The 10,303-nt window shown below is 27.5% G+C and overlaps 5 non-coding genes across 5 annotated transcripts; 4 read left to right on the forward strand and 1 right to left on the reverse strand.

Annotated features, from left to right (window-relative positions):
• Positions 1-2,322: 2,322 nt before the first annotated feature.
• On the reverse strand, positions 2,323-2,438 carry Trnal-caa (transfer RNA leucine (anticodon CAA)). Its single transcript has 2 exons — positions 2,401-2,438; positions 2,323-2,368 (listed from the first exon to the last, which is right to left on the reverse strand). It is a non-coding gene; the product is annotated as a tRNA-Leu (tRNA).
• An 834-nt stretch (positions 2,439-3,272) lies between these two features.
• On the forward strand, positions 3,273-3,345 carry Trnan-auu (transfer RNA asparagine (anticodon AUU)). Its single transcript has one exon. It is a non-coding gene; the product is annotated as a tRNA-Asn (tRNA).
• Positions 3,346-4,283: 938 nt separating this feature from the next.
• Positions 4,284-4,357, forward strand: Trnai-aau (transfer RNA isoleucine (anticodon AAU)). Its single transcript has one exon. It is a non-coding gene; the product is annotated as a tRNA-Ile (tRNA).
• Positions 4,358-4,364: 7 nt separating this feature from the next.
• On the forward strand, positions 4,365-4,436 carry Trnad-guc (transfer RNA aspartic acid (anticodon GUC)). Its single transcript has one exon. It is a non-coding gene; the product is annotated as a tRNA-Asp (tRNA).
• Positions 4,437-6,918: 2,482 nt separating this feature from the next.
• Positions 6,919-7,034, forward strand: Trnal-caa (transfer RNA leucine (anticodon CAA)). The gene is made up of 2 exons: positions 6,919-6,956; positions 6,989-7,034. It is a non-coding gene; the product is annotated as a tRNA-Leu (tRNA).
• The last annotated feature ends 3,269 nt before the right edge of the window (positions 7,035-10,303 follow it).

Consider the following 10,303-nt stretch of genomic DNA (forward strand, 5'->3'; position numbering starts at 1 on the left):
CTTCGAAATTGTTAATTTAGATGAACAGTTTTAAATTTGTTAATTTAAGTTTTAATTTTGTGTTGTAAAATAAAAAAAAATATTAATGTTTTGTATAACGGTTTGTAAGTGTTAGACTTGACTAACCGATATACTGTTTTACTTTTTCTGCGTTCTAAACTTTTGTATACATATATATAATATTAAGAGGAACAAGTAAAACTTTTCAACTTCTATAGCTCTTTCAGTGTTTAAGCACATCCTTAGCAAGTATTTGTTTAAAGAGAACGAGACGTATATAACTAACATGCTTGTACATTTCAAAAACTATTTTCGATTATTACGTTTAACTCCATTAATTTTTTTTTCTATTCAATCAAGCTTTAAAATTTTTTCAATGTTTTCTTTATTTTTATCATATACTTAAACAGACGCTTTGTACTAAGTTTTTTTGAGTAGTTTTCATAACTTTAATGTTTTATATTTTAACAGCTCCATAGTGCACAAAAAGCATCAACTTTTCAAACTGTAATTTATAATATATTCATAAACATATCAGTTGTTGTATAATATGTTTGTAGCAAGGCCGATAAAAGATAACCCTGTTGATCCGATGTGTGTTTTAGTTATAATTTTATCAAAAAGTATTCTTATGTCCAAAAACATCTGCATTTACCTTTGTTTTTAACTACATTATCTGTGTGCGTTGATGATTTTTTTCATGTTTAGCATACGTAAGTACGTTATTTGTCTGTTAATCACTTTGTTATATGAATGATATTTTGTAATAATCTTGCAAACAGCCACTTGCTTATACTAATACAATCATTCAAAAAGGACAATTACGTATAATTCAGTTGATATCTTTCTTTTAATGTTTTTATGTCTGATAAAGTTATCAACTTTCTAGCATAATTATTCGGTATTGTTAATTGTTTCCTAGTAATTAAGTAAACTAGTATAAGCTAAGTATTTTAAGTTTAATCTGCATTATTTTTCTTTACGTATAAATAATTTTTAGTAAAAAAGATTACTGTATAATTTGTTTTTATCTATTTTAGGATCTTTTACTAGCAAACGATTAAATCTATATTTTGAATAGTTATAAAAAAGATATTGATTTTTATTTTGCTATTATGTTTAAAATTGTATAGCTATTTTATATAAAAAAATTCGCTTTCAAATATGTATTAATACCTTTGATAATGTTTTTCAAGTTACTTGCAATTTTTTTTCAAATACCAAAATTTTTGTATTTTATTTAATCGTTGATTTCTTTTAGTGCTAAAGTCTTGTTTTTTAGATATTTAGTTTTACTGTCATTAAGTCTTACGTTTCAAACTTGCCATAAAACAGTTTTTCACTACGTCTTGTGTTTTACATTTGTCATTTAACTTGTTTTTTTTTGACAATTTTGATTTGTATTTAATCAAAATTTGAAAATATGTAATAAGCTGATTTCATCTTGCTTTAATTTTATTATAATTCAATTTAATTTTCTAAGATTAATACCTAACCTACATTAAATTAGAAAGCAATCTATTCTAATTGTAAAATTTCACTTTCTTTTACTCAAAAATAATGTTGTGTAATGTATATAATGTGCAATGAGGTGCTGTTACGCTGTTGTATTGTATATTAAAGAGATTGATAAAAAATTATAAAGAGGTTAAGAATACACATCAGTTTGTTACATAAAATACTAAACTAACTGCTTAATATAACGAACTCAATTATTTATTTAAACAAAAAACACTTTATTTCTACAATTATGCTAGATAAACTTTTGTGTATATACCACAGTTTTACTATGGAAATGTCCTTGCTACAGATCATCAATACTAAAAAGCTTACAAAATCTGCTTGTTCAAGTAGGGTACTTGTTCAATATGTTAATAGAAAAACTTTGCAGTTTTATAAAGGATATTGTACTAATTTATACCAGATGAAAGCATGGAAATTAATTAATTTTGTAAATTTCTAGGAAAATTTTGGAATTATTTTCTGACTTTAAAGGATTTTTAATAAATTTTAACCATTTGAAGGCTTTGGAAAATAAGGAATTTTGTAAAATTAAACTGACAAAATCTGATTTTTTTTTAATTTTATCAAATTTCCTGACTTTTAATCACAACCCCCAATTTTTTCATGACTTTTTTCATTTTTTTAAATTTTTCCTGACTTTTCCTGACCATGTGGCAACCCTGCTGTAGTTTACAACACTTCTTGCATAAATTAAAACATAATAACATTTATTTAAACAGTGTATTTTATTTAATTATAGTTAAAAATGATACTTACACTGGTTGTAAAATAATACTGCCTTGAAACTTGCAAAAAGTATGTCAGAAGTGGGATTCGAACCCACGCCCACAACTGTGGACCAGAACACTCAGCATCGCATTACGATGAAACTTTACGCTTGGGTCTAGCGCCTTAGACCACTCGGCCATCCTGACTTGTGGTGAAATTAGTGAAATAGCGTATATATAATATGACGTAACAATGCTACGTTTAAATATATAAGCAACAAATTAATAAACAAGTTTAATCTGTTTAACATGATTAATTCTGCTTTGAACTCTTCATATATTAAAATTAATATGTAAACTAATCTGATGTACATCAATTTTGTCTCACTTTCTAACTTTTGAAGTGCTGTATAAAACTGTTACGTAATAAACATTATTTTTAAATCTTTATTCCCAAGTAAATAATAATAAACAATGATAAATAACTTGAAAACAAACTTTAGATTTGCAATAGTTTCCAACACAATTAAACAACTTAATACCTTTTCACAACATGTTTAGTAAAGTAAATTAAGCATAAAAAATTAAGTGGTTTAAAAAGTTGTATATTTAAGTATCTTATTATCAAACATGTATTTAAAGGTATTTTGGATTCTCAAACTCCTGACTTTATTGTGTAGACGATGAAACTTTCGAAACATCTAAACAATTTTAACACACTATAACTTAGTTTAGTCAACAATTTATAATTCTATCTTATCATACTTTTAAATATACTTTTATAAGTCATATATTATTTTATAAAACGAGTACTGCGTTTAATGTTAAAATATAATATAATTAAGTAAACAAACTATATTATAATTAAGAGAAAATTAAGAAATAAAGGAAAGTTATTTTTAACTTACAAAACTATCCACGCCTTGATATACACAGTATAACAATTAAGGTTTTGCATTTTTTAAACTCAAAACTTGACAGTATAAGCGTTATGACGTAGTAATCAGTTTTATATCGTCAACAATCAACTACTTAGCGTAAGCCTGGCTGGCTCAGTCGATAGAGCATTGGACCATTAATCCAACGTTCAGGGGTTCAAGTCCCCTGTCAGGCCATTTTTTCTTCTAAAACATTGTTTATGTTAAATAATATTCATATTTTATAAACATTTTTAAATAAATAGAGATACTATATTTTACTTGGTTCTATTAGTATTTAACTCAATTATAAACTAAATTTAAATGATTTAATTATACAAAAACAATGTAAGTAATATAAATTTAACTGGTATATATTTGTTAGATAAGTTATAAGAATAATCTATTTGCATTTAAACATACTAGATACATCAAAAGATGTCAATTTTTTGAGTTTTATTCTACATGGGAAATAACTTATAAAAAAATGCAATAAGTACAAATAAAATAGTTTAGCTGTAACTACAAACTAATCAACTTCTTAAAACTGAAAATATTAATACTTAACTTTAAATTCCAACTAAATTTGTTTAGCTGTTTTAAATTTACACCTTACTTTTTACTGCTAAAAGATTGTTCAAATATAGTTACAGTATAAATCTTTATAAGAACAAATCAATATAATTGATCAAGAAAGTATTTTTAATTTTGTAAAATAATATTACAAGTTATTTCAAGTATTTAATTTTCAATAAATGAATTGTTGTAGAACAGAAAGTATACTAGCATAAAGTTTTAATTTGATTAAATAAAAGCTTAACCAAATTTAAACACACATATTAAGTTTTTAATATAGAAGTTATTCACATAACAAATCAAATAACTTACAAAATTTAGGTATATGTGTATATAATTAGACAAAACTTATATTAAAACTTTATCTAATATTAAATAATTGTACAAGGAAACAGGTTGTAAAACATCAGTAAGTTACACCAAAATACAAGTTTCATAAAATTTAAGAATGCACAATTGTATGATAAACTGAAATTTTACCAAAATATTATTTGTGGTATTGTTGCGTCATAATACGCTAGTCAGAAGTATAGACCTTTTAAATGCTTACCGAACGTGTGGCCGGTTAGCTCAGTTGGTTAGAGCGTCGTGCTAATAACGCGAATGTCGCGGGTTCGATCCCCGTACTGGCCACATATCTTCCTCGTTAGTATAGTGGTGAGTATTCCCGCCTGTCACGCGGGCGACCGGGGTTCGATTCCCCGACGGGGAGTTCTTTTATTCAGTTTTGTTATCCATTTATTGCTTAACAACAACAGTTATAAGAAAATAACGTTTATAAATATTTCTTAAATTTATCTAATAATTTTTAACCAGTTAAAGAGTTACATTAAAAAATATTTCTAAGCATATAAAGAAAATAATGATCTGTAAAGGACAGCAACACCTCCACCTCTACTTGTCCTATCGTTACGGATTATATTAGAAGGACAGAATATGACATCGTTGACTTTAGGAGTTAACCAAGTTGCAATAAAAAATAAATAAATCAGTATTACTTATGTAAAAATTGTTACAAACTAACAATAGATTGAACAGCTATGAAATTTGAAAATTTTCAATAAACTTGATTGTATCTTTCAGCTGAAAAATTAAATTCGATAAACAAATTTTGAACAACTAAAACAAAAAAATAAGTAATAAAATTTTATAAAAAAAACACTGAGACCAAAAACTTTGAAAATATTTACACAAGCACTAAATTGGTATAATGCTGCTATTGTCTTAATTTCAAAAAATATTAACTTTAATAGATTATTTATATAAATAAAGATCACAAGAAGTTATTAAGAAAAAAAACAATGCTAAATACTATATGAAGTCAAATTAGCTTTTAATTAGCGAAAAAAACATTAAAATATATAACTTACACAGTTCCTCGACGGATCTCAAAGAAAATTTATTTTCTGAAAGTTCCGTTGGGTCCGTTGTACGAAGGCAGGATGAACTTATCCGAATTGAAGAAAGACGGCTTGTCGATATTTGATTGGTCGAAAAACTTGTCACGTGACTGAACGAAACGCTTGGTTGTTTGGCTTCACTGGCGATTCGGGAGCTACTGGCAGAAAAAATCTGTAAAATATTGTAATCTAATGTTTAGTTATATATTAAAGAGTATTTTAAAAACTTTATAAATATAAGTAAATTGTTTGTGTTATCTAAATACAAGTGTAGATATGAGTTATTTGATTGAAAAAATATAATCATTTTTAATTGAGCTATATCTTACTATTTAACTCTTATTTCTAAACTAGTAAAAAACATTTATTAGTAACTACTTTATTTATGTTTAAAGAATGAGTTCCAAATAGTAACTTTAAAAAAGAAGTTTTCCTATGTATAAGTATTGAAAAACTAAACTGCTGTTTCTTTCTAGGCGGTGAAGCATCAATAACTTTTTGCATTGAAGTGACTTTCTGCACTGCTTTTCTTCGAAAGTTGTTACTATTGTTATCGAGGGGAAGTTGGAACATGTTCAGTTTTTTTGAAATGGGCGAAGATTCGATGCTGGGAAGTTTTGAAAAGTCTGAGTTGATCTGAGCGGCAGGCACCATGTATTTCGATTGTCTGTTTATGATAATATTAACTAAAACTTTATAATCCTGCTATTTGAAATTGAAATTTATGTTTCTCTACTAAAAGTATAAAATAACCTTCAATAATAAAAAATTAAAAAACGTCGTCGGCAGGATTCGACCTTGCGCTGGCAGAGCCAAATTGATTTCTATTCAATCGCCTTAGCCACTCGGCCACAGCGGCTTGTGGTATGACGCACATACAAGCGATTTTATAGCTACTGTTTGTAAGTAGCTGATATGTAATATTTTGGTAATTATATGCAAAACAATAATTTACTTGGATTTTGGGCAAACTAAGCCTGAATTTGTAGTTTTTAAAATCAAATACTTTTTTCAACTAAACTTTTATTTACCAAAATGATCAGTAAATCTTAAACTATATTTGACGAATTTAAGCCTTATTATGAATATACATATATCTATTTATGATATAAAATAACGACTAATTTTCGAATCGTTTACTTAGTTTCAATGCTTTTTGCATATTCTCAGAACGAAATAAATAACAAAGCAATTTTTTTAAAGAATCACATATAAAAACACATTGTGACGTTTCAACTATTTTAAAAACAACTTATGTACAAGTCAACTTATTTTTGCTTTGTTTGTTCTTGTTTTTGGTTTTATTTTGTTGTTATTTTTTGTTATTAATTAGTGGTTTTTGTTCTTTTAAAATACATGTTTTGATTATGGAGGCAGGGTTGCTGCCTTTCTTTTCTTTTATTTTATGAAAGTTTTTTTTTTTAATTTTTTCAATTTCGTACTTTTCCCAGCAACATAAATGGCATGTTTTGTTGTTTTTCGGTTTTGTTTTGGTTCTGCTGAGTATTTCCCATTTAAAATTATAGTCTTTTTTTGCGTCTTTTAACTCCCAAATATAGTTCGATAATTCGGTATTGTGCTTTTTTAATTTGTTAGTAAAGCTTGTTTTATGGTTGCTATATCTGTTTTTAAATGTTGTACTAGTGCAACCCACGTAAAATTTTGTTATATCTTCTGTTTTTATAGTTGCTCAGTAGATTATATTTTTTGATAGGCAAGTATTGTTTGAATATATCTAATTGTGGCATTGTTACGTCATATTATATATACGCTATTTCACTGTTTTCACCACAAGTCAGGATGGCCGAGTGGTCTAAGGCGCCAGACTCAAGCGTAAAGCTTCATCGTAATGCGATGCTGAGTGTTCTGGTCCACAATTGTGGGCGTGGGTTCGAATCCCACTTCTGACATTCTATTTTCAAGTTTAAAGGCAGTATTATTTTACAACCAGTGTAAGTATCATTTTTAACTATAATTAAATAAAATACACTGTTTAAATAAATGTTATTATGTTTCAATTAATGCAAGAAGTGTTGTAAACTACAGCAGGCTTGCCACATGGCCAGGAAAAATTTAAAAAAATGACAAAAGTCATGAAAAAATGGGGGGTTTTGATTAAAAGTCAGGAAGTTTGATAAAATTTTTAAAAAATCAGATTTTGTCAGTTTAATTTTACAAAATTCCTTATTTTCCAAAGCCTTCAAATAGTAAAAATTTATTAAAAATCCTCTAAAGTCAGAAATAAATTCCAAAATTTTCCTAGAAATTTACAAAATTAATTAATTTCCATGCTTTCATCTGGAATAAATTAGTACAATATCCTTTATAAAACTGCAAAGTTTTTCTATTAACATATTGAACAAGTAATACTTGAACAAGCAGATTTTGTAAGCTTTTTAGTATTGATGATCTGTAGTAAGGACATTTCCATAGTAAAGCTGTCGTATATACACAAAGGTTTATCTAGCATAATTGTAGAAATAAAGTGTTTTTTGTTTAAGTAAATAATTGAGTTCATTATAATTGCAGTAAACCATTTAAAGTTATGTTTAACTAATAAGTTAAAATGGAAACTTATATATGTAAAACCTATAAAATAAATGCTTAGTCAGCTTTTAAACAACATACAAGAAAAATTCTGCTATATTCAGTAAAGCTGAGATGTTTTGGTTTTTATTTTTGCTATCATTTAATAAGCACTAGACTTGGCCGACAAACATCAAAACAACAGTCTATGTGACATTTTGCGACCTGGTTTTGTCTTCATTAAGCAGACACGATGTACCGCTGTTGAAGTCTAACCATGTGGGCTTATTGTATGTATTATATATCTAAAATACATTCAAATAAGTTTTAGATTTTTTTACAAAGAAATGTACAGCAGCAATAACGATTGTTTGCCAATAATACATAGTTTTAAAACTAAAAAAATTACAACAAAAATTACTCCTAATAAAATGTCTTGAAAAATAAGGTTAAAATAAAGCAAATCAACGTTAATTAATATTGTAATTAGAAGCATTTCGTAAACAAATTCCTAATATAAAACTTTAAGTTAATGTAAACGCAATATTGTCTTTCTCACCACGAGTATAGTTGGTTCAGTGGTAGAATTCTCGCCTGCCAGCGGGAGGCCCGGGTTTGATTAACGGCAATGCATTTTTGGGAAATAATCTGAATTAAAGTTACATGGGGTCATACTTTGGAGCTGAGTTATGCGACCTTATTAGCCTATTAATTCTTGATAGGGAAAACATACATGTCAAACCAAATAGGCCTATATAGGGATGATGGTTTAGCATTCATCAAGCACAAAAACAACCAGGATCTTGAGAACACAAAAAAAGCAAACAATAAAGATCTTTAAAGACATCGGTTTTAGCATCACAATAGAAATTGGTATGACTAGATGCAACTTCTTGGACATCACATTAGACCTAACCAATAGTTGTCATATGCCATACAGAAAAGAAAACTCCTCAATCAGATACATCAACAATAACTCCAACCACCCGACGATAATCAAGAAAAACCTACCCAAAATGATAGAGAAAAGATTAAATAGGCTGTCTACAGACCAACTAACCTTTGATAATACAAAACATAGCTATCAAGTTGCTATACGCCAGTCTAACTTCAAACACAAAACTTAAATATGAAAACAAACCAACCCTGTTGACAAAAAGAAACGTAAACGAACAAGAAAAAAAATGTTCTTTAATCCCCCATACTGCCAATCAGTTAAAACTAAAATTGGGAAAAAGTTCTTGGATCTAATTGACCAACACTTTAAAACAGAGAGCATGAAAAAGATCTTTAACAGAAGTAATTGCAAAGTATCGTACTGTTGTATGTAAAATCATTGATAAGTGGCCACAACAAGAAGATACTAAGTAAATTGAACCATAAGAAAGACCAAGAGAATAAGACGTGCAACTGCCGCGACAAAGACTCCTGCCCCTTAAGTGGCAAGTGCTTGCATGAGAATGTTGTATATAAGGTGACAATCACTAGTCAGATCGAAACAAAGGAATATATAGGATCAAAGGGAGGCCTATTAAAAAAGAGGTGGTATGCACACATAAGTGATATTAGGAATGAAAATAACAAAGGAGCAGAATTTTACAAGTACATTTAGAGATTAAAAAACAATAACACTTGCTACGAATTAAGGTGGAACATCATGCATAAGATTAGAGAAATAAAAAGTATAGGTAAAATCTGCAAAACTTGCTACCTGGAAAAATTAAAATAGCACTTGCTAACAAGAAACGAATTTTAAACAAAAGACAACAGCTCTTTTACACCCGCCCTCACTTTAGGAAATTTTATTTTAAAACTTAGCGTATTTAAATCTTTTGTTACTTATTTTTGTTTTTGCTTGTACCCTTATTTGTTAAATGCCATTTTGTTTTGTGTTGTTATAAGCTAAATCTAAATATATATAAAGCATATCAATTGTTGTAAGTATAAATGCTATTTAAAATTTATTATTCTTATTACTATTATTAGTTTTGTTTTTTAATTTTGTTAATTTAGTTATTTAGTAATAACATTTTATTGATATTATGATTTTTAATTTAAATCTGTTTATAATGTCTTGCATTATTATACATTTTTAGTTATCCATCGTCTTATTTTTATTTTATTTTGCAGGCCTGAAGATCCCTTAGGGATGAAACGTTGTTGCCTTTGTGTAAATAAATAAATTTAATATGAATTAAAGTTACTATAAGTCACAAAAATTTTTTTTTGAATATATAGTTTATGACTAAAAAGTAATTAAAACTCTTTAAAAATTATTTTTAAGTAAAATTAAATTGAAATTTTTCTTTTTTAATCTCTAACACCAATGTGTCATTTTCCCAAACAAAATCCATTGAATACAATTTTAATGATTCATATATTATTCAATTTGAAAGGTAAAAGTTTTTTCAAATAAATTAAATAAGAAGTAAATGTATTGCTACAAACTACAACCGAAAAACAATTTTTAAGGCTTTTATTAAATGATAAAAAAATGCGCCAAAAGTGGGGCTCGAACCCACGACCGTTGGATTAAGAGTCCAACGCTCTACCAACTGAGCAAGCCGGGCACGTTCGGAAACAACTATATACAGTTTAAGTTGTCCTTGTGACGATGTAATGACGTAACCATGCATGCTTTAATGATATCAAA

The sequence above is a fragment of the Thalia democratica genome, chromosome 8 (genome assembly GCF_965202585.1).
Source record: "Thalia democratica chromosome 8, ktThaDemo2.hap1.1, whole genome shotgun sequence".
NCBI classification, from domain to species: domain Eukaryota; kingdom Metazoa; phylum Chordata; class Thaliacea; order Salpida; family Salpidae; genus Thalia; species Thalia democratica.